General features: G+C 45.1%; 1 protein-coding gene across 1 annotated transcript in view; it reads right to left on the reverse strand.

Moving 5' to 3' along the window:
* The window catches only part of LOC103051008 (H-2 class II histocompatibility antigen, E-S beta chain-like), a 273,476-nt gene that overhangs the window by 68,359 nt on the left and 182,599 nt on the right, over positions 1 to 22,518 (reverse strand). The window lies entirely within an intron of this gene.

The following is a 22,518-nucleotide window of genomic DNA, read 5'->3' on the forward strand; positions in this document are numbered from 1 at the left end:
CCTGGCTTTGAATGCGCAGGAGCTTCATCTTCTGGCTATTCTCCTCTGGGTCAATTCCCTTGACTTTTATTTGCTATAAAACAATAAACTTTAGACTGTAGGAAAACCCTGGAATGATGTGAGTTGATGCTGTCTGAAAAGTCTGGTCTCTCTCAGCTCCATATTCCCTCCAGGTCAGATGCCATTTAATCAGCTCCCTCCATCCCCGAATTTCTGATCCTCCGCAGAAGGGGAGAGGTTTCCCACCCACATCTATAGGTCTCCTCGCCAGCGTGGCTCCTCTTATCAGAAGGGGGCTCTTCCTTTGGAGCTCCTTCCTCGCTACCTACATTCATACGGATTCTCTCCAGGGTGGATCCTTTGAGGAAAACTAAGAGGAAGCCCCTGATCCCTTCCATGAGCAGGAGCTCAGAGTCTTTGGCTCCATCCGATCTGCAAACCTCTCTTCTCCTTCTTCATCGCTGACAGTTTCTGACAGCAGAGGAGGGTCCGGGGTGCGAGTCCTCGTGTGTGGATCCGAATCCCTCAAGCTCACCCGAGGAGCACGCCCGGCGTCCAGGCGGCTGCGAGCCCCTCCGCAGGAGCAGAACCTCTTCATTTTCAGGAAAGCCTCTTCCACTGCTGCCAAGCTCCTACCACGAAGAGGATCTACTGGCATCTGGCTGGAATCTGTGTCCCCCGGATTTGAGCCCATTTCCCGTCCTTCCCAAAGAACTGTGACTGAAATGCTTCCCTGTGCACAGCGAGGAGGGAGGGAGGGAGGGAGGTGTCCACAGGATAGGGTCAAAAAAGTCAAGATGGTGACCACAACCGCGCAATCAAAGGTCTATACTCACCATGAACAAGAGCAGGGTGGAGCTTCAGTCACCCCATCATAGCCACCCCCTTGACTTTTTGGACCATACCCAATGGGCAAGGAAATCAGGGACCTTTCCCTGGGACTGAGTTAGTGCTACGCACCTATCCTTGGATCAGCAAAGACACCTACCAGCATGACATGTGCTTTCCCGTTTGGGTGCCTATCCGGCCTCTCTCGCCTCTGTTTTGCCTAGCCGTTGAATGGCCATGCCCTGAATTCATATTTGCAGGGCAGGGGGAGCTAAAGCATTGATTAAGCCCTGTGGCTTTCCTGCCCCTCCCTTTTACAATGTCCCCAAGCAGCGGGAAATCATCTGCCACCAAGGAGGACAACGGGAGGATGGGACAGGCTGGGGCTCAGGGAAGGGTAGGCTTGACCCACCTCTTCAGATTCCTTTCCCAGCACCTCAAGGGGTGGGGTGGGGGGTGGCTAACTTCCTGCTCTCCGTCTTTTACTCTCAGGAGAACGTGGATTTAGGGCTCTTCCAAAACTCTGCACCTCCACAAACTCACTGAACTCTTGTGTGGCTCCTTCAAAACCTGTTTATTTGATTTCCGTGGCCGCCCATCTCACACAAGTGTCTCTAGGTGGCGGTCAAGGATTACAAACACGCAAAACCCCACAACAGAGAACCCCCGGTGTCCAGGGTTAAAGAATAACCCCGTTCATGAAAGAAAAAAGCAACAAGAGCAGAGCTCATCTCTTCTCCAGACCCAAAAGCCTGGGGACCTCCCAAGCTCTTTCCAAGGAGGAAGGCCTTATAGCAGCATTTCTCAATCTCAGTACGCTTTCAGGTCCTCCATCACCACTCTGAGTCCATCCACTCTGCGGCTTGTCCTTGTCTTCCCTTTCCTTCCACCGTTCCCAGTATTAGAGCCTTCTCCAGAGAGCTGAGTCTTCACATAGTGTGCTCAAAGTAGGACCATTTGAGCCTGGTCATTTGTGCCCCGAGTGGGTTGATTTGTGCAACGATCCATCAGTTTGTTTCCTTGGCTGTCTACGGTATTCTCAGGAGTCTTCTCCAACAGCAAGTTCAAAGGTGCCAATACTCCTCCTGTCCTGCTGCTTCAAAGTCCAACTTCCACTTCTGTGGCACATTGCAGAATCCTGATCCTTGTAGGTATAGACACATCACAGCGTCTGAAGACCTTTTCCAGGACCTTGATGGGTCCTCTACGAAGTGCTGGTCTGTGGTGTATTCCTTGACTGCTTGTCCCTTTACTCTTGATGGTTGCTTAAGGGTCAGGTGCTTTTCTGCCAAAACCGATAAACTCTTTTCAATTTTATCTCTGTCCTGTGCCTTCCACTGAGAGCAGCCCAAGTTGAAACGTCAAGAATCACTTCTTGTCCTGCCCGTTAGATGGTTGACCGCGGCCTTCTCCAGCTGAGGGTCTCCTTGACGAGTTGGGAATCTGGAGAGCACCAGGCTGGGGGAGGTGGGTCTGCACCAGGACTGCATTGGATCACTCGCTCACAGGCCCTTTGCCCATATAGCTTGCTCATCACTCGTGCAGAAACCGTGGTTTGCTAAGGACATGCAATTTCACCGTTTGCTGCTGTGGATCCCTCCCTGGGTCACTCTCTCCTTCCCGGAAAGGTAGATTCAGAGAGTGGGTTTTTTTCATGTAACTTTATTAAGATTTTAATAAAGAAAGATAAAAACGAACAGAAAGTAATAGTTAGAATAAAGAAAAGAAAGAAGAAAAGAAAGAAAGAAACCCAGACAAAGCCAAAAATGCAGAAAAAAAGAAAGAAAACATAAGGCAGTAGCTTCCGCCTTTCTTTACAGCACTTAGCAAGTGCAATGATAAATTTAGCTCTTGCTCTCTGGTCACGGCGTAACTCCATTTTTTCTGTAGTCTAATCCTGAGAAGCATAAACCGTAAGATCATTTTTTTCTGTTCCATGCAAAAGGGCCACAAGGAGTTTTCCCTCAGCCATAAACTTAGAGAATGTCTTTGCTCTGATCCAGGAAGTCAATTTAACCCTCTCTGCAAGATCTGTTGGAATAAAATGCTTGCTTACCAGAAACTTGATTCAGGCTTCTGCAGTGTGGCCAGGCCAGTGGCCGGCACACGAACCAGAAAACTAGGATGAGGGAAGGTACCATATAATAAAAGCACCTAAAAGCACGATAAGGCGATCACTGCTTGAAAAATACCTGATGCTACATAAGCAAGTAGGGAAACGTATAACCATGACAGGCTATACAGGAAACATAGAATAAACCAATAGTGTTGCTTAAAGCTGTTGCATGACTATAAAAGGCTATATGCCCCCACAACCTGCCCCCACAACCTGCTTCCTGACTTGTAATACCCAATAAAAGAGTAGTTCAGAACATGCTCTGGGTGTAAGGTTTGCCCCGTTCGACAGAGAAACTCTCGTGACACGTGTGGTTCACAAAGAAGGTTTACTCATGCGTAACGTAGTAGTCACAAGCAAAGCCAGGACTGGCTTGGTACAATTGCATCACTTGTTATATTCCCCCCTTCCCGCGCTTTCTCCCGCCTCGTGATCGCGTTGCGGCTGTGGGCTATTAGGCCCCCCAATGTCCCCCCTGATCGTTCATGATGGCAGGGTCGGTCAGGGTCCATTGTCCTTGATTGGCAGTCCCCTCCGGCTTGGGTTGGTCCCTCCCTGCTACGTGCAGACCCGCGGGTTCTGTGCTGCGTTGCGATCTTGTTTCGCTGCCCTGCGGCCCCGTTCCTTGCATGCTCGTGCCGTTATCAGTTCATAGTTAAAAGCTTCCGCTGTGGTTTGGCTGCGAGCTTCCCTGCAGCCCCGTGCTTCCCTGAAGCCTCGTGCTGTCCGAACCTGACACTGGGCTCACTCACCTCGAGGAAAACCTGCGTGTTTGTCTTCACTCTCGCCTGCCGAGACCCCATGAGTGGCCCACCCTGATGCGGGCAGCAAAACCGCATTCTGGTGACCCCGACGTGATCGCGTGAGTTCACGAGGTGCGTCTCGGACCGTCCTTACTTATCCGCTCGAGGGGAGCTGTGCACTCGTCCCGTCTGAAACACGGCTGGATATTCGTAAGTATGGGCGGAAAATTCTCTCAACAACAGACAGCGCATCTGAAGGAATTGAGGGAATTAACCGAATCTTCCTCTAAAATTTCTTCAGACGGAGGCAAAACCCTCCCCCGTTTGAAAAACAAAGAATTAATTGGCCTTTTGTCTTACATTTGGCAACAATGTCCATCATACCCTGAAAAAGGGTCACTGAAAATATCCACATGGACAAAATTGGGGGAATACTTCCACGCGGCCCCTAGGGCCCCGGTCCAAATTCTGACCTCATGGCGTGTGGTCATGGAATGCTTAATGATTCACCATAAATTCGACAACCAAATGCCGGCAGAACCCATACCACCCCCGTATGATTCTGTTAAAAATTCTCCGGCCACTTTACTTCCCATGTCAGCAGGTTCTGGGTGCCTTGATCCAGCCAATGGTCCCACGGCTCCCATGGCTCCAAGCTCCCCCCTGACTATAAAACCTCAAAGGGGGGGTCACATAATCAGAGCTATGCAGACTGCTCAGCAGTCAGGTCAACTCTCTGCTGAGGATCTTGAAGCGTGTGCAATGTTTCCGGTGACCTGGGTGGTGCCCGCCGGAGCTGCTGCGGGCGCTCCCGGCCAGCCGGTGCATACGCACATAGATGACAAACAAATCAAAGAGATTAAAAGTGCTGTTAGAGATTATGGCCTGCAGTCGCGTTATGTTCTGGGCTTGCTTACTTCGCTTTCTACTGCTGCTGTGGAAATGCTGCTTGCAGATTGGCAGTCGCTTTTTGGCATGATTTTAACCCCTGCTCAATATGTAATTTGGAATTCGGAGTACGGCAAACAGGCTGCCGTTGCCATAAATGCTGGCCTCCCTCAAAATGTTACTGCTGACGATGTCCTGGGGACTGGCACCATCAGCACTATCGCACAACAGCAAAACTCCGATAGAGCTGCTTTTCCTATTATTAAAAATTGTGCCTTAGCGGCCTTACGAAAGGTTGCTGACAATCAGGGCAAACCTTTGCAAACCTTTTCTAAAATAATTCAATCGCCTACAGAAGACTATTCTTCCTTTATTAGTCGCCTTCAAGTTGCATTAGAACGCCAAATTGACAACGTAGATGCTAGAGGTGAACTGTGTATGAAATTGGCTTATGAAAATGCTAATTCGGACTGTCAAAAGGTGCTCCAGCCCATAGCTAACAAACCTGGCATCACCCTGGCTGATTTTCTCCGAGCATGTCGTATTGTCGGAACCACCAGCCACAAAATGGCTGCGCTGGCCTCCGCCATTACCACAACCTTGCTTCCGCCTTCTTCTTCCTCCCTCGCGCCACAAGACGCACTTCCTGTGTCACGCCCTGCCGGAAATTGCTTCAATTGCGGGAGACCTGGTCATTTCAAATCTCAGTGCAGGGCATCGCAGTTCCTCCCAACAGGCAGTCAAACCTAAGACCGTTTGTCCAAAATGCAAAAAAGGATTTCATTGGGCCAACCAATGCAGGTCCTTTAATCAAAGTCAGCAGAATTCGGGAAACTGATTGTGGGGCATGCAGCCAGCCCCACCCCCAAGGCTGAATTACCCAGTGAGGACCCGTCCCCTCACTCTGTAGAGATGACTGCGGACGAGACCGTGACCTATTCTTTACCCGCTCATGTTTATCATCTTTTTATATCGCCTCGCTCGCCTTTGACGTTGCCCCCCGAAATGCCGGTGCTTGTTTTCCCTAACTTGGACCTTACCGCTCAAGGAGTCATAGCTGCCCCCTTTTTGCGCAGTGCTGACTCCTTTTCTGATTTCGCCTTGGCAATTATGGTTAATTCTCCGGTAACCATCAAACAGGGAGATGTGGTGGCGACAGTGATCCCCCTTGAGACTTTTTCTGACTGTATGACTATAGAGCAAAACGTCAACTCCAAAAGGCCAGTAGCCGAGTTTAAACTCAATGGACGTTCTTTTTCCGGTCTTCTAGATACCGGTGCCGACGTCTCGTCATCTGCTCAGCTGAATGGCCCGCCGATTGGCCTACTGACCCTGCCCCATCCGTCAGAGGGGTAGGAGGGATCCAGACGGCTCAGATCAGCTGCAATTGGATCTCAGTCACGTCAGCCACAAGCCCTGTTACCGCTTTCATTAAGCCTGTAGTTTTACCTTTACATACTAACTTGTGGGGACGAGATTTGATGTCCCAATTCCAAACCAAGCTTATTTTGCAATAATGGCTGTTTCAGCTGTTTTGCGGCTGGAATTGCAATCTCAAACTCCAGTCTGGATAGATCAATGGCCGCTCACAGTGGAAAAACTCACTGTATTAAAACAATTGGTCAATGAACAATTGGACAATGGGCACCTTGAGCCCTCTTTAAGCCCTTATAACACTCCAGTCTTTGTAATTAAAAAGAAATCCGGTAAATGGAGATTTCTTCATGACCTTAGGGCGGTGAATGCAATTATCAAACCAATGGGGGCGCTGCAATGTGGCCTCCCAAATCCAAATTTGATTCCTCAAAGTTACGATATGATGATCATTGATCTTAAAGATTGCTTTTTCTCTATACCCTTGCATCCTAAAGATAAACATATCTTTGCCTTTACTGTACCTGCGCTCAATAATTCTCAACCAACTTCTCGCTATCAATGGAAAGTTTTGCCACAGGGAATGCTGAACAGCCCCACCATGTGTCAATACTTTGTATCGCAGGTTTTACAACCCTATAGGGATAAATACTCGTCATTTTTAGTTTATCATTACATGGATGACATTCTGGTTGCTGCACCAGGACCCAAAGGTACTGTCTTAAAAACATTGCCTCACCTACAACACATATTGCAACAAGGAGGATTACATATTGCACCAGACAAAGTACAACTTTCATCACCTTTTCATTATTTGGGACACAAGGTGCTTGAATCACACGCTAACCCCTGTTTGCCGAACATTCAATTGCCACCTGCGCCTACCTTGCTACAATTACAGCAATATTTGGGATCCATCAACTGGATCCGCCCCTACATAGGTCTTTCCACCATTCAACTTTCTCCCTTATTCACGGCACTAACTAAAGGAAAGCAACCTGCAGATGTCATCCCTTTGCAAAAGGAACAATTGGACACTGTAAAATTAATTAATCAGGTCCTACGTACCAAATGGGTGGATCGCATGAAAGACAACTTGCCTTTCTCTTTGCTCCTACTGAACACACTGACACTGCCAACAGGTGCGGTGGTTCAGGTGACACCTTCGTTGCTGATCCTTGAATGGATCCACCTGTCTCACACGCCTCGTGCCACGCTTACTACTAAACCCGCTCAATTTGCTTCCCTTATTACCAAAGGTCGGCTGCGGTCTAAGGCCCTGGCTGGTGTTGAACCCTCTGTCGTTTATGTTCCTTGCTCTCTCTCCACATGGGAGTCACTGCTAGCGGTCAGCGACCACCTTCAGTTTGCCCTCGCTGACTGGCCTGGCACTGTCTCTTGCCATCCACCACCAGACCCTCGGGTACAACTTCTCAGAACCACTCCCTTCATTTGGCAAACTCCTATGTCTCCTTTCCCCATTCATGATGCAGTCACTGTCTTCGCCGACGGCAGCAAAAAATTTGGCGCCTGCGCCTGGCAGATTGACGGCCAATGGCACACAAAAACCACCCCTCCACAATCCTCCGCCCAACGGGCAGAGCTTTATGCTTCCATCCTCGCTTTTGAGGCCTTTCCTCATCAATCTTTTAACCTTATTCTTGACAGCCTTTATGTTTCCCAAATTATTTCCTCCATTTATCAAGCCTACTTATCCCCCTCTATCGAACCAACTCTTCTATCTTTGTTTCTGTCCTTACAACACCTCATTTCTCAAAGGACTCATTCTTTCCATGTTGCACACATTCGTAGTCACCAACCGTTCCCTGGTATCCTCCAGGAAGGGAATGGCGTGGCCGACGCTGTGGCCGCGGCTGCATCCTCCTCCCCACTCATTTTTGCCTTTTCCTCTCCCACTCCGTGGGAAAGTCATCCCTATTTCCACCAGAATAAAAAGGCGCTCATTAAGCAGTTCAAAATTTCTGCTACAGAGGCCACCGCAATTTTACAGCAATGCCCCACCTGTAGCAAACAAGCGCACTCTGTGCCCATGGGAGTTAACCCCAGGGGGACAGAGTGCAACCAAATTTGGCAAATGGATGTTACCCAATATGCTTCCTTTTCCCCATGGAAGTACTTACACGTTTCCATTGACACTTACTCGGGGTTCATCATGGCCACCCCTCAAAGGGGCGAAGCCTCTAAACACATTATTAATCATTGTATTCGAACCTTTGCAACGCTGGGACGCCCAAAAGAACTTAAAACAGACAATGGGCCTGGCTATACAGGCAGTGCTTTTGCCGCCTTTTGCCAGAAATGGGGAATCACACACAAATTCGGCATACCATACAACAGCAAAGGTCAAGCCATAATTGAAAGAGCAAATCAGACCTTAAAACATGCTCTTGACAGATATATAGAAACCAAGGGGAAAGGGCCCCCTAGCCTCCCAGCGGTGCAAGACATTCTCAACCTTTGCCTCTATACTCTTAACTTTCTCAACTTGACCGGACTGCCTGCCACTTCTGCTTGTCGTCACTTTGCCTCACAACCTGCCGCTGACCACCAACGACCACTTGTCTACTATCGTTGCCTGCCAGACCCCGCCTGGAGAGGGCCTGCGCAACTCATCACCTGGGGTCGAGGTTACGCGGCCATTCAGCTTCCCGATAAGGTTCTGTGGGTCCCTGGTCGCTGCGTCCGTCCTTGTCATCTCCCGCTTTCGCCGGACGCCCAAGACGCCCCTCCTCCTCCCCACATAAGAGGCCTTACTGGTGTCACTCCGGAAGCTGACCCTCGACGTACGGGCGAGGAAGAGGACAGCAGGGACAACAGAAGGTAGACCAAGGGAAGGGCCTCAGTCAAAATGTCACATCTAAGAATACTGTGGTTCCCGGTTGCCCTTCAGCTACTGAGCGTTGCCCTCTGCGCACCTAACTATGCGCAGCACAATCCCCATCAGCCCCAGAACCTAACGTGGGCGGTATTGGACGCACACGCAGACATCCTGAACTCCACTTCATCTATGGCGGTGCCGGGGTCCTGGTTTCCTGACCTGTACTTTGACTTTGGTGTGATGATGGACACCACCACTTCTCCCAACAGACCGGGTATGGTTAGCCACAGATGGATCAAGAGATGGCCCCTTTATGTCTGCCCCGGCCATGTCAGGGCAACAACATACCGGAAGAAGTGTGGTGGGGAAAACGATTACTTTTGTGCGGACTGGAGCTGCGTCTCCACGGGAGAAATAACATGGAACCCCCCTTTCAGAGGTGATCTTATTACGCTCAGACGGACTGGTGGGAACGTACGATGTGAGCAAAACCAATTTGGAACATATGTTAATTGTAATCCGGTTAAAATCTCTTTCACCGCTGAGGGAAAACGACACACGGGGTGGCAGTCAGGGGTCACTTGGGGAGGCCGGGTTCATGATAAAACCGGGGAGCCGGGGAATATTTTTACTATACGCCTAACACAAACCCCCATAGAACCCCCGGTACCGGTGGGCCCCAAGACAATACCAGCCAACCGCAGGGAGCCACCCCCACAACCCACCCCCACTCCCGGGAAAAGTTCGCCTACTTCCATCGGTTATTCTTTTTCCCCTTCACGGAGCCGCCCTGGGAACCCCCTTTGGGACATCGTCACAGCCACCTATCACATGGTCAATGACACCAATCCCAACCTTACTACAGCCTGCTGGTTTTGCTACGATGTTCGACCCCCATATTATGAGGCTGTAGGGCTTGTTTCTCCATACAACACTTCCTCGAATGACAAGGCATGCAGATGGAAACATGGCTCACAAACATTGCAGTCAATCTCAGGCAAGGGAACCTGCCTTGGACAGGTTCCCACACAGTATGAACAATACTGCAACACAACACATAGTGAGGTTGATACAACACTCTTTTACATACCACCCACAGATGGATGGTGGGCTTGCTCTACAGGCCTCACGGCCTGTGCCCATGGTCATGTAATAAGCACCAAAGGTTTTTGCATCCTTGTCCAGGTCATGCCACGCATATACTACCACACAGAAGAAGAAGTTTACAACACTTACTCAGGGTCAGAACTCACAAGACACAAGCGTGAACCCATTTCCACCCTCACAGTAGCTCTCTTGGTAGGACTTGGCCTAACAGGAGCAGGAACTGGGATAGCATCCTTTGCAAATCAGTATGTCCAATACCACCACCTTAGGGCAGCCATCGATGAAGACTTAGAGAGAATAGAAACTTCGATCTCTCACTTACAAAAATCCCTAACCTCCCTCTCAGAAGTGGTCTTGCAGAACAGAAGAGGCCTTGATTTACTTTTTCTAAAAGAGGGGGGGTTATGTGTGGCTTTAAGAGAAGAATGTTGCTTCTATGCAGATCACTCTGGCATAGTGCAGGACTCCATGACCAAACTCAGGGAGGGCCTGGATAAACGTAAAAAGGAGAGGGAGGGTCAGCAAGGATGGTCTCAATCCTGGTTCAACTTTTCCCCATGGTTGACCACCCTGATAGGTACCATAGCAGGACCACTGATATTGTTACTCCTTGCATGTACATTTGGCCCCTGCATTTTATTTCGCCTAACAAAATTTGTGGAAACCAAAATAGGTGCCTTGGAAAATATGGTACTGGAACGCCACCATTACCAACCAATACGGTCTGGAGAAAATATGGAAAAAGCATCCCTCCGCATATTAGACTCTGACGAAGAGTTGGAATCCACCAGTTTTATACAATCACATAGGTCTATGCTCACCCTGGAAGGGAAGGAGTCGGTAGACCACAACCCACAGAACAGCACACCTACTTTTAAAACAAAAACGGAGGAGATGTTGGAATAAAATGCTTGCTTACCAGAAACTTGATTCAGGCTTCTGCAGTGTGGCCAGGCCAGCGGCCGACACACGAACCAGAAACCTAGGATGAGGGAAGGCACCAGATAATAAAAGCACCTAAAAGCACGATAAGGCGATCACTGCTTGAGAAATACCTGATGCCACGTAAGCAAGTAGGGAAACGTATAACCATGACAGGCTATACAGGAAACATAGAATAAACCAATAGTGTTGCTTAAAGCTGTTGCATGACTATAAAAGGCTATATGCCCCCACAACCTGCCCCCACCACCTGCTTCCTGACTTGTAATACCCAATAAAAGAGTAGTTCAGAACACGCTCTGGGCTCACTCACCTCGAGGAAAACCTGCGTGTTTGTCTTCACTCTCGCCTGCCGAGACCCCATGAGTGGCCCACCCTGATGCGGACAGCAAAACCGCAGTGGGTTTAGTAGTGTCTGGGTTTTCCAAAATTGTGCGTACAAAAGTCTTGCTGCGGTAATCATGTATTGAGTAATTCTAATAAGATGCTTTCCGATTTGAAAGTCCATTATCCCCAACAGGAATAATTCTGGTTTAAATGGAATCTGTATTTGTAGTATGCTCTGCATCAAGGTTTGTATTTGAGTCCAAAATTTCTTTGCAATTTTACATGTCCACCACAAGTGGTAGAATGACCCTTCTTGTTGGTTACATTTCGAACAAACGTTGGAAATTGTCCCATACATCTTTGATAGTCTTTGGGGTGTCATGTACCATCGATAAAACATTTTATAAAAATTTTCTTTCAAATTATAGCATAAAGTAAATTTGGATCCTTTAGACCACATATTTTCCCATTGCTGCATATGTATATTATGTCCAATATTTTTTGCCCATTTAATCATGCATTTTTTAACTTGTTCTTGAACCATTTTGTTAGGCACACGCCTTTGTTTATTTGTTTACCCAAGTTCAGAAAATCAAATAGAGCTTGAGACGAGGCTTTTTAGCTAACAGAAGTTTTATTGGCCAAGAAACATTCTGGATGGCTCAGTCAACACCGTGGCAAGGTGTTGAGGAGAACCACCCCTTGCAAAGCAAGCAACAAAGATTTTATAGGCATTTACAAATGTAATCAGATCATACATCCCCTCATGTCCATATAAGGAAATGCAGGGATGGTCTAAGCGGGAAAAAAGGTGGATCCCAGAAGGAGAAAGTGAGCTCAACTCTCTCCTCCTGTTACCAAAGAAATGGCTACCTCCTTATCTCTCTCTGGCCTTCTTTGTAACTTCTTTGGAATTCGGTGCCTCTGCCTGCCCGGTACGAATCTAATTTATAGCTTACTTGTTCAGTCAGGCATCTGGCTAATTGCTTCTAAAGGAAATGGGGTGAGGGAATGCTGTGCTCTCTTGGAAGGCAAAAGCAAGTTAACCCTTCATAAGTAAGATAGAGTGCACTGTCACATGCATGTCCATACATTATGAGAGAGTATAAAATTGTGTATCAAAACAATGCCCTTCAATTTCTTCTCTCAACAATAATTTATACATTTTTGCTATTAAGTGCTCATCTGTTTCATATAGTTGAATTTCAAATTCCGATTTATTCTGTTCAAATCCAAATTCTTTTTTATCGATTTTGAATTTTTCTTTATATTGCCTATAAGAAATCCATTGAAAAGTATGTCCTTCTAAAACCAATTGCTCTTTTGATTTGATTTTATATTCTCTTTGTTCTTTTTCTAATAAGTCTTTGTATCTCATCCATTTATTTTTATCTCTTTTCAGTTCTATAAAAAGCTTCTTGTATAGAGGTCCACATCGGTATTTTAGGGAATAAAAGTGGCCTGCATTTAGTCCAAACTTTTAATCCGGGGTCTTCAGGCATGAGCATGAACAGGATGGCAAGCTGTTGTTGAAGAATTAAGGATGGTATTGTAATTTATTAATATTGTTGTTGTTGTTGTACAGTCGCTTAGTTGTGTCCAACTCTTCGTGACCCCACGAACCACATCGCGCCAGGCCTTCCTGTCCTTCACTGCCTCCCTGAGTTTGCTCAGTTTCATGCTCATTGCTTCAGTGATGCTATCGAACCATCTCATCCTCTGCCGTCCTCTTCTCCTTTTGCCTTCAGTCTTTCCCAGCATCAGGGTCTTCTCCAAAGAGTCCTCTCTTCGCATTAGGTGGCCAAAGTATCTGAGCTTGAGCTTCATTATCAGTCCTTCCAATGAGCAATCAGGGTTGATTTCCTTTAAGATTGACTGGTTTGACCTCCTAGCAGTCCAGGGGACTCTCAAGAGTCTTCTCCAGCACCACAGTTCAAAGGCATCAATTCTTCGGCGCTCAGCCTTTTTTATGGTCCAGCTCTCACAGCCATACATTACTACTGGAAAAACCATAGCGTTGACTATGCGGATCTTTGTCGGCAAGGTGACGTCTCTGCTTTTTAATATGCTGTCTAGGCTTGCCATAGCTTTCCTCCCAAGGAGCAAGCGTCTTTTAATTTCATGGCTGCAGTCTCCGTCTGCGGTGATCTTGGAGCCCAAATAAATGAATTCTGTCACTGCTTCCATTTCTACCCCTTCTATTTGCCAGGAATTGATGGGTCCAGATGCCATGATCTTAGCTTTTTTAATGTTGAGTTTCAAGCCAGCTTTTGCACTCTCCTCCTTCACCCTCATCAAGAGGCTCTTTAGTTCTTCTTCACTTTCTGCCATTAGGGTGGTATCGTCTGCATATCTGAGGTTGTTGATGATTCTCCCTGCAATCTTAATTCCGGCTTGTGATTCTTCCAGCCTGGCATTTCTCATGATGTACTCTGCATATAGGTTAAATAAGCAGGGTGACAGTATACAGCCTTGTCGTACTCCTTTCCCTATTTTGAACCAATCGGTTGTTCCGTGACCGGTTCTAACTCTTGCTTCTTGGCCCGCATACAGATTTCTCAGGAGACAGGTAAGGTGGTCTGGTACCCCCATCTCTTTAAGAATTTGCCACAGTTTGTTGTGATCCACACAATCGAAGGCTTTTGCATAGCCAATGAAGCAGAAGTAGATGTTTTTCTGGAACTCTCGTGCTTCCTCCATGATCCAGCGAATGTTGGCGATTTGATCTCTAGTTCCTCTGCCTCTTCGAAACCCAGCTTGTACATCCGGTAGTTCTCGGTTCACGTACTGCTGAAGCCTAGCTTGTAGGATTTTGAGCATAACCTTGCTAGCATGTGAAATGAGTGCAATTGTGTGGTTGTTTGAGCATTCTTTGGCATTGTCCTTCTTTGGAATTGGAACGTAAACTGACCTTTTCCAATCCCGTGGCCACTGTTGCGTTTTCCAAACTTGCTGGCATATTGAGTGCAGCACTTTAACACCATCGTCTTTTAGTGTTTTAAATAACTCAGCTGGAATACTGTCATCTCCACTAGCTTTGTTGTTAGCAATGCTTCCTAAGGCCCACTTGACTTCACTCTCTAGGATGTCTGGCTCAAGGTCAGTGACCACACCAGCACGGACTTCAGGGACATTAAGATCTTTCTTGTAGAGTTCTTCTGTGTATTCTTTAACTTTAAACTTTAACTTTATCATACCACAAATATCCGTGCCATCCAAGTCTCAAATTATAACCTTCCAAATTTAATAATTTTTCATCGCTCAAGGTAATCCATTCTTTAAGCCGTACTAAAGAAGCAAGCTACATAGTACAATTTCAAATCAGGAAGACCCAAACCACCTCTTTTTTTCACATCTTGCAAAACTTTATATTTTATTCTTGGTTTTTTCCCTTGCCGTATAAACTTAGAAATGGCGTGTTGGCATTGTTTAAAGGGTGCTTCTGAAGTCAATATTGGAATTGTCCGGAAAAGATATAGAATTTGCGGCAAAATATTCATTTTAATCACCGATATTCTTCCTAAGAATAGCAATCGTAACTTTTCCCATCAGTCTAAATCTTTTTTAATATCTGTCCAGAGTGGAACAGAATTATTCTGAAATAAACCAGCATTCTTAGATGTCAAATGTACTCCCAGGTATTTTATTTTTTTCTCTATTATAAATCCAGTTAGTTCATTCAGTTTCTTCTGTTGATGAAAATCCATATTTTTAGTTAAAACCATTGTTTTTCGTATGTTTACTTTGAACCCTGCGAGCAACCCAAAGTCTCTCAAGTTTTGCATTAACGATTCGACCCCCTCCAGTGGGTTTTCTAAAATAATGACTAGGTCATCAGCAAAGGCTCTTAACTTATATTCTTCTTTTTTAACTCTCATTCCCAAAATGTTGTCATCTTGTCTAATATCTCTAAGTGATACTTCTAGAACCAATATGAATAATAATGGAGACAAGGGCATCCTTGTCTCGTACCTTTTTGAATTTCGCATGGTTTAGAAAAGTCTCCACTAGCAATTATTTTTGCGGTTTGTGGTATATATATTGATTTAATCCATTTAACAAAGTTTTCCCCACATTTCATAGAATCCAAAACTTTAAACATAAAGGGCCAATTTAAATTGTCAAAGGCTTTTTCAGCATCCAAAAATATCAAAGCTGCTTGTTTTTCATAATGTTGTTCCAGGTATTCTAATATATCCAAAACATTTCGGATATTATCTCTAATTTGTCTGTTTGGTAAAAATCCTGCTTGATCCTGATGGATAAATTTTACAAGAATATTCTTCATTCTTTCCGCTAAAATTGTTGTAAATACAGTCATTGTTCAATAGAGATATTGGTCTATAATTCTTTGTCAAGGTCAAATCCTGTTGATCTTTTGGAATCAAGGTAATATGGGCTTCTTTCCAATTTCTGGTATTACACCTGTGTCCAAAATTGAATTCATGGACATTTGTAAAGGAAGGCAAAGCTCCTCCTCAAAATATTTATAGTAAGCCGCTGATAAACCATCTGGGCCAGGGGCTATTCCACAGTTAATTTTCTTAAAGGCAGTTGACATTTCCTCTAATGTGATGGGATCGTTAAGTAATTTTCTCTGTTGATCAGTAAGAATAGGTAATGTTTTTTAGACAGATATTTATCAATATCATCTGAATGAACACCTTGTTTTGTATATAATGATGAGCAGTAACAGAAAAAGGCCTCTTGAATGCCGGCGTTATCCATTAAAGTCTTCCCCTTGTGTTGTATTTTAGAAATTAATCTTTTCTGTCTTTGTTTACGCAATTTATAAGCTAGCCATCTACCTGGTTTATTCGCAGATTCAAAATATTTCTGTTTCGTAATTTCAATTGAGTTTCTAATTTCTGTATCATTAACATTGACATTTGTTTTTGTAAAAATTTAATTTGTCTATTCAAAATCTCATCCAGTGGATTGTTTGTCATCTCAGTCTCTTTCTTTTTAATTTCATCTAAAATCAACTGCATCTTCTCTTGTTTCTTTCTCTTCAACTGGGCATTATACTGAATGAAATAACCTCTCATGTAAGCCTTGCCAGCATCCCAAAAGTTTCTCTGTCAGTGCCTTTATTCATATTCAATTGGAAAAACTCTCTTATCTTCTTTTTACAAGTATCCACTATTTCATCTTTCCGTAAAATTGTCTCATTTAGTCTCCATTGAAATGGACTCTTTTCCCCTTTAATAGTCAACTTAACAGGATTATAGTCTGAAAAAGTCCTAGGTAATATTTGTTTGTTTGTTTGTTTGTTTGTTGGACTTGTCCCTGCCTATCTCCCCACAATGGGGGACTCTGGGCAGCTTACATCAAATCACCCCATTCCAATCACCCACAAGGCACCAATTGCCGTATTATAAGTCCATCAATTTATCTATCAGATTTTTATAAAATATCCCTTTATCAACATTTGGGGCATACAATCCAACAACTAATGTTTTGACCCCTTGTATACTAACTTCAACTGCCACATATCTTCCTCCATCCTCAGTCAAAATCAATTGTGGATTCAATTTTGATTGTATGTACAAAACAACCCCTTTAGTCTTTTTTGGTCCAGCCGATATAAATTCTTCTCCAATTTGTTTCCGAACCAAGTACTTAATATCTTTTCTACAAATATGTGTCTCTTGCAAACAGATTATATCCCAATTCAGTTTCTTTAATAAATAAAAAAAAATCTTTCTTTTTTGAGGAGCATTTGCTCCATTTATATTCCAGGTTAAGTATTTGTAATCCATGAGTATATTTTGTCCGGCAGAGTGATAATCACAAACACTCCTGTTTGTGCAGAGCGCAGCAGAAACTCCAGGAAAATATTAGCCATGCCAGCAAACACAATGCAATGTCCATTTCTTGTTTCCCAAAGAAATCCATCTTGTTTAGGAAGCATTTCATACAATTGATTAACCAATTTCCCTCTGGCACATTCAATCCCCTCTTTACTGACATAGCACTCAGAACCTTGGAATACAACAGTATAGCCAAGTTTCGTTAATACAGGGACACTGAGAAGAGAATAATCAAGTGTCGGCACACAAAATACATCAGAAACCACTTCCCCCAAACAAGGAATGAACACGTTACCTTGCATGGTTGCCTTAGCTACAGAACCATCAGCCAAGTTAACTTGTTGAATGTTAGGCTTGCATTTGGTCAGTAACAACCGCTCATTGTTTACAACGATTTCCCTACAAGCAGAGTCCAACAACCACTTATCAGTACAATGTTTGTTTCTGTTAGACATCAAGGCAGACACCAGTCTCGTGCTTGCTTGCTTTTTAACAAATGGTCCTTTTCCACGACGAGGAGCCTTTCTGGAACTCTCAGTGCGCTGATGTTTCATAGGACAGTCTTTTAGAAGATGCTTGGTAGACTGACAGCGAAAGCATTTCCTCACCATGCGCGCAGCCTCTGTGCCAGTAGAAGAGCGCTGCTTTACGTTATCAAGCCTCTTCTTTGATGGTAATTGTAAATCCCTCGAACACTGAATTTCTTGCAATCTGTTTGTCGGGTAACCAACGGTAAGATCTGCAGGTGGTAAGGCATGCACAGCTTCTACAAGCATATCAAACGAATCATCCAGACTCGAAAGTATTATACATGCTTTTTGATTCTCGGGAAGCTGCATATTCCGATCTGCCAGCTCAGCAAACAAAGTTTTCATCTTGTTCAGATGCTCAATCACATTAGCACCTAGCTCCAATTTAAGGGCATACAGCTGCTTTGACAAACGTACGATGGCAGCTGAAGTCTGTCTTGCATAGATGTCACGCAAAGCCACCAGCATCCATTAGCATCTCCAAATTACGAACATGCACTAGTTCTGAAGACTCAAGTCCCAATATAAGATTACCATATGCACGGTCAAGAGCCCTTCTTTCATGAAGAAAGATTTCATCTTTATACTCCATGTCTGGTAGTTCTTTGAATTCAGTCTTTCAAACGGAAGACTCACCGTTGTCGTCGCCATGTTTTATTCTTTATCACAGGCACTTGACACAGAAAGGATCCAAACTTCAAACGAAACGTTGACCAGATGCTCACAAGCAGGGTGATAAATCCATAAATCTCCCGTCACTTAGGAATTTCAGTCCTGGTTCCAGCACCGGCATCCACGCCAAAACACGCCTGGAATTTCACACCTGGGCTAGCACACGCCTGGGACCACAGTCCTGGGACTAGCACTCCTGGAACCATAATGCTGGGACAACACTCCACACCTGGGCCAGCACAGCACCACTGGCCATAACCTGGGCCCATGACCTGTCGGGCCGAGTGATAATCACAAACACTCCTGTTTGTGCAGAGCGCAGCAGAAACTTCCGGAAAACATTAGCCATGACAGCAAACACAATGCAATGTCCATTTCTTGTTTCCCAAAGAAATCCAGTCAGAAAATATACACTAACGGGTGTTTATTGATAAAAATGCAAAGTTCCATAAAAGGCAAATATCATACAAAATATAAAGGAAAACACATCTTCTCATTATATTGTAGCATCCAAGACTTATTAGCAACACAAGCTTAACAAAATCTCCACCTACAAACTCTTAGAGAAGAGGTACGCTACTCGGTACTTTGCTACAACTACGTAGCCCATAAAACCTGCATAGTGGCTAACACTAAAACAACTAACAACTACTCTGAGAGGCTGAACATTTTCCTCCCCTTGTATTATAGCTCTATGCCACCCCCACTGGGTACCTAGCATACACACGCCAATAGGTGGCAGTAAATAGCACAATACACAACACACAATAACAGGTGTTTTTCACATGATCTCTGTAGCCAAAATATTATTTGTTATTGTTGTAAAGAGAACGGGATGAAGAAGGAGTAATCCTTTCTTTTTCTCAAGATTGTTAAAGGTATTGCTTTTAGGATAATCCCCTTTTTACCTGCGATACTCCATCCCTCATTATAATGTTTCTTCAAAATTTGTTCTCTTGTGACCTCCCGTACGAAATGAATCAGTATATCTCTCGGGACCTTTTTTCTCTAGCATAAAGTGAATTGACTCTATAAACGTTATCTATTTCAGAGTCTAAATCTTGTTCCTCCATCTCTAAGAATCGTGCTAATGCGGTAATAATAAATTTTCTCAGATCTTCCCCAGGATTTCCTCTTACTGATCTCAATCTCAAGATGAATTCTTTCTCCCTCATTTCTGCTAATGCAACAGCACCCAGATTTCGATCAATATCAATTTAGTGACTGCTTCTGACTTTATTTCTGACAACGGTACCTGTCCTTGAGTATTCTTGAGATCAGTTAACAAGTTATCCACCACATCCTTCGCTTTCCTGACCTCGTTTCTAAATTCTTGAGTCAATTCCTTCTTTAAATTGTCCGTTTTTTCATTCATTTTGTGTCTCTTTGGTCCATCCTTTTCCTTATCCTTCTTCCCTCTTAAGGCCATTGTCAGCAGTAGAAAGGTCAACGTCTTCAAAGAACAACAGTTGTACTCCAGTAGCAACAGCTTCCTTCCACATTCTCCAGCAACACAGCAGTTATACTCCCAGCTATAGAAAGCTGTCTCTTATTGTTCCCAGATATAGATAATAAAGTATAAAAACAGTTCTCAGTTCTCAAGCTTTTCAGTTCAACATGGAGAAAAGGGAAAACTCAGCTATAAAAATCCAACGGCAGATTCAAAGTCCAATATACGTTTATGAGCCAAGAAAAAGAAATTTTTTTTAATCCCATAGAAAAGGCAAACCATTCACAATTTAGGAAATCCTCTATTTAAAATCCATAAAACATTTCCATATCGTAGCAAAGTCCACTTGTCAATTTCCACCCATTACATTCCATGACAGAGAATAAAAAAGTGACTCACCACCATCTGAAAGTGTAGTCCAGAGATAGATCTTAGATATCAATAAGACAAAAAAAGAAAAAAATATATAATCCAAAGAGGAGGAGAGTAGGGAAAAAAAAACCCCTCCTCTTCTAACATGATCTAAGACACCCGACTGCAGCGCTAAAGTCTCTCGTTCACGAGGCTCTCTGCACTTGTGAAGCACGTGAAAATTTGGTTACCCCGCCATTTAAGGAATATCAATTCCGCATCTGTATCGGATCTATTAAATATTTAGGTATGTGTATACCAAAGGATATAACTCAGTTAGCAACAGGTAACATAAATAAAATATAGAGAGGGGTTTCTCCAGATGCAGACAGATGGGAGTCATGAAACCTCACCCTTTGGGGAAAGGTGAACCCTCTCAAAATGAACATTATTCCCAGGTTCTGGGAGGAATCCCATTCATATATCTGGAAGATATTTTCAGGAAATTAATTCTTTGCTTAGAAAGTTTCTATGGGGTTCTTCAACTCCGAGAATATCTTTACAGAAAATGCAGTTATCGGTTATGGAGGGAGGATTCGATCTTCCAGGTCTGTAGCCGTATCATCAAGCTCACCTATTGTCAAGTATCAAACACCGGAAGGCAACAAGTGGTGTTATTTATCTATTTATTTATATTTGTTATTCAGTTTGAATGCCGCCCATCTCCCCCCAGCGGGCGACTCTCTTACTTTTCCGACTTGGGCAACTTTGGAACATGCATACATTTTATGGCACCTTCCGTAGGATGGACAGTATTAGGGTCAATGTACAGCAGAACTTCGGTATCTCTGGAAATGATTGTCAGTTTTCGCAGAAAATAGCGCGCTACACAGGCATGATTGTGCGACAAAAGCTAACATTTTCAGAGGACAATATTCTTTCGCACTCTATACCTAGTACGTGGAATTTGACACCTGGACAACGTAAATGGATCCTCCGTGCCCTCACGATGGCCAAAGACGGACATTGCCGCATTGGGAAGATAGACGTAGGGCCCCATTCACTCAATGGACTGAAAACCTGATTGCGCTCGCTTCTGATGAGCGGATTGCCTACAGACCAGTGTTTCTCAGCCTCAGCAACTTTAGGATGGGCGGACGTCAACTCCCAGAATCCCCCAGCCAGCATGCCGGCCCCTCCCCTTTCATTCAATCCACCGAGGTTCCCCCTTATGAAGGTTTCCTCCACATTTATTCTGCGCTCTCGGATCTATGAAATATTCCTCTTTTCCTCCCAGGATCCCAACTCTCCTCCTGCCCCGAATCAGGGATCCTTTTGATCCCGTCCAGGAAGTGGCCCAGAGAGGATTCGAGGGGGGGCAGAATCCGGCCCCGTCTCCCCCTCCCCAATACGGATTCAGGGATCGGAGGGGCGTTTTGCCTCTTTTTATTCTTGATTCTTGATTCAGGGTCTGGCAGCTTCTAAATCCAAGAAAGAAAGAAAGGAAGGAAGGAAGGAAGGAAGGAAGGAAGGAAGGAAGGAAGGAAGGAAGGAAGGAAGGAAGGAAGGAAGGAAGGAAACAATCAGCCAGGCTAGAATTTCTAACCATGATCCATCTTTAGAGAAGGTGGGTTCTCTGCCCTGCTCTGTCCCCACAGAAAACAGTTCCGGACGTGGCTTCTCTTTGGGAAGGCTTGGCTGGACGGAGACGTGCCTGGCTGCGGCGGAGGGGGGCCGCCCTTCAGAAAGCTGGGGCCAGATGCGAGGGGCGCCCAGGCCAGGACAGAGGCTCTTCCTGGGGTGCAACTGACCCTGACAGCAGCGGGATGGGTCAGGCGGAGAACGGACCTCTGGACTGCCTGGGAGACCTTCGCTGCAAAGTATATTGTCAGTTTGGATGGGGTGGGGGGTGCAAAGATAACCGGGTCATTTTCACTCAGAAACCAGGTCACTTTGGGTCGTCCAAACCTTTCAGCCTTTCCTGCCTGACTGTTATTTCAGGACCAGTTTTGGAAAGCTAGAATCAGGAAGAGGAGTGGGAAATCATCGTCAGGAAACATTGGGAAAATCTTTATGGGGCAAAGCTGGGGAATTCTAGGAGTTGAAGTCCACACAGCTTAAAGTGGCCACGATGGGAAAACACTGATCTAGGTGAAACTAAGTTTCAGAAGTCTTGCAGTTCACTAATCATGGCTACTAGCCTGCTTGCTTCGGCTCTGCCATTTCGGGGGGGGGGGGGGAGCCAGAGGAATGCCCTGTTATCTGTTCCCAGGAATGCCAAGGTGGTGCCAGCGGGAGACCAGGAGAAACTGGCGCTATGGGATGGAAAGGGGGCAGTAAGGGAGGAGGGATAGGAAAGGTTGGCGCGTGCGGGCTTTTCAGTTTCGGCAACGCTTTTGAGACTACGCTTCTTCTCCATAAACGAACTTTTCTTTGAACGTATCTGAGACTGAAGGGAACCATCTTTGCTGGGACCGGAGCATTGCAGGTTCTCACAGCCATTCCCTCCTGTGGGGCTGCCTTGCTCGCTCCCCACGG

This window comes from Python bivittatus, unplaced genomic scaffold (assembly GCF_059951505.1).
Source record: "Python bivittatus isolate LINGU-HERP-01145 unplaced genomic scaffold, Pbiv_v1 ctg000330_np1212, whole genome shotgun sequence".
Classification (NCBI taxonomy): Eukaryota; Metazoa; Chordata; class Lepidosauria; order Squamata; family Pythonidae; genus Python; species Python bivittatus.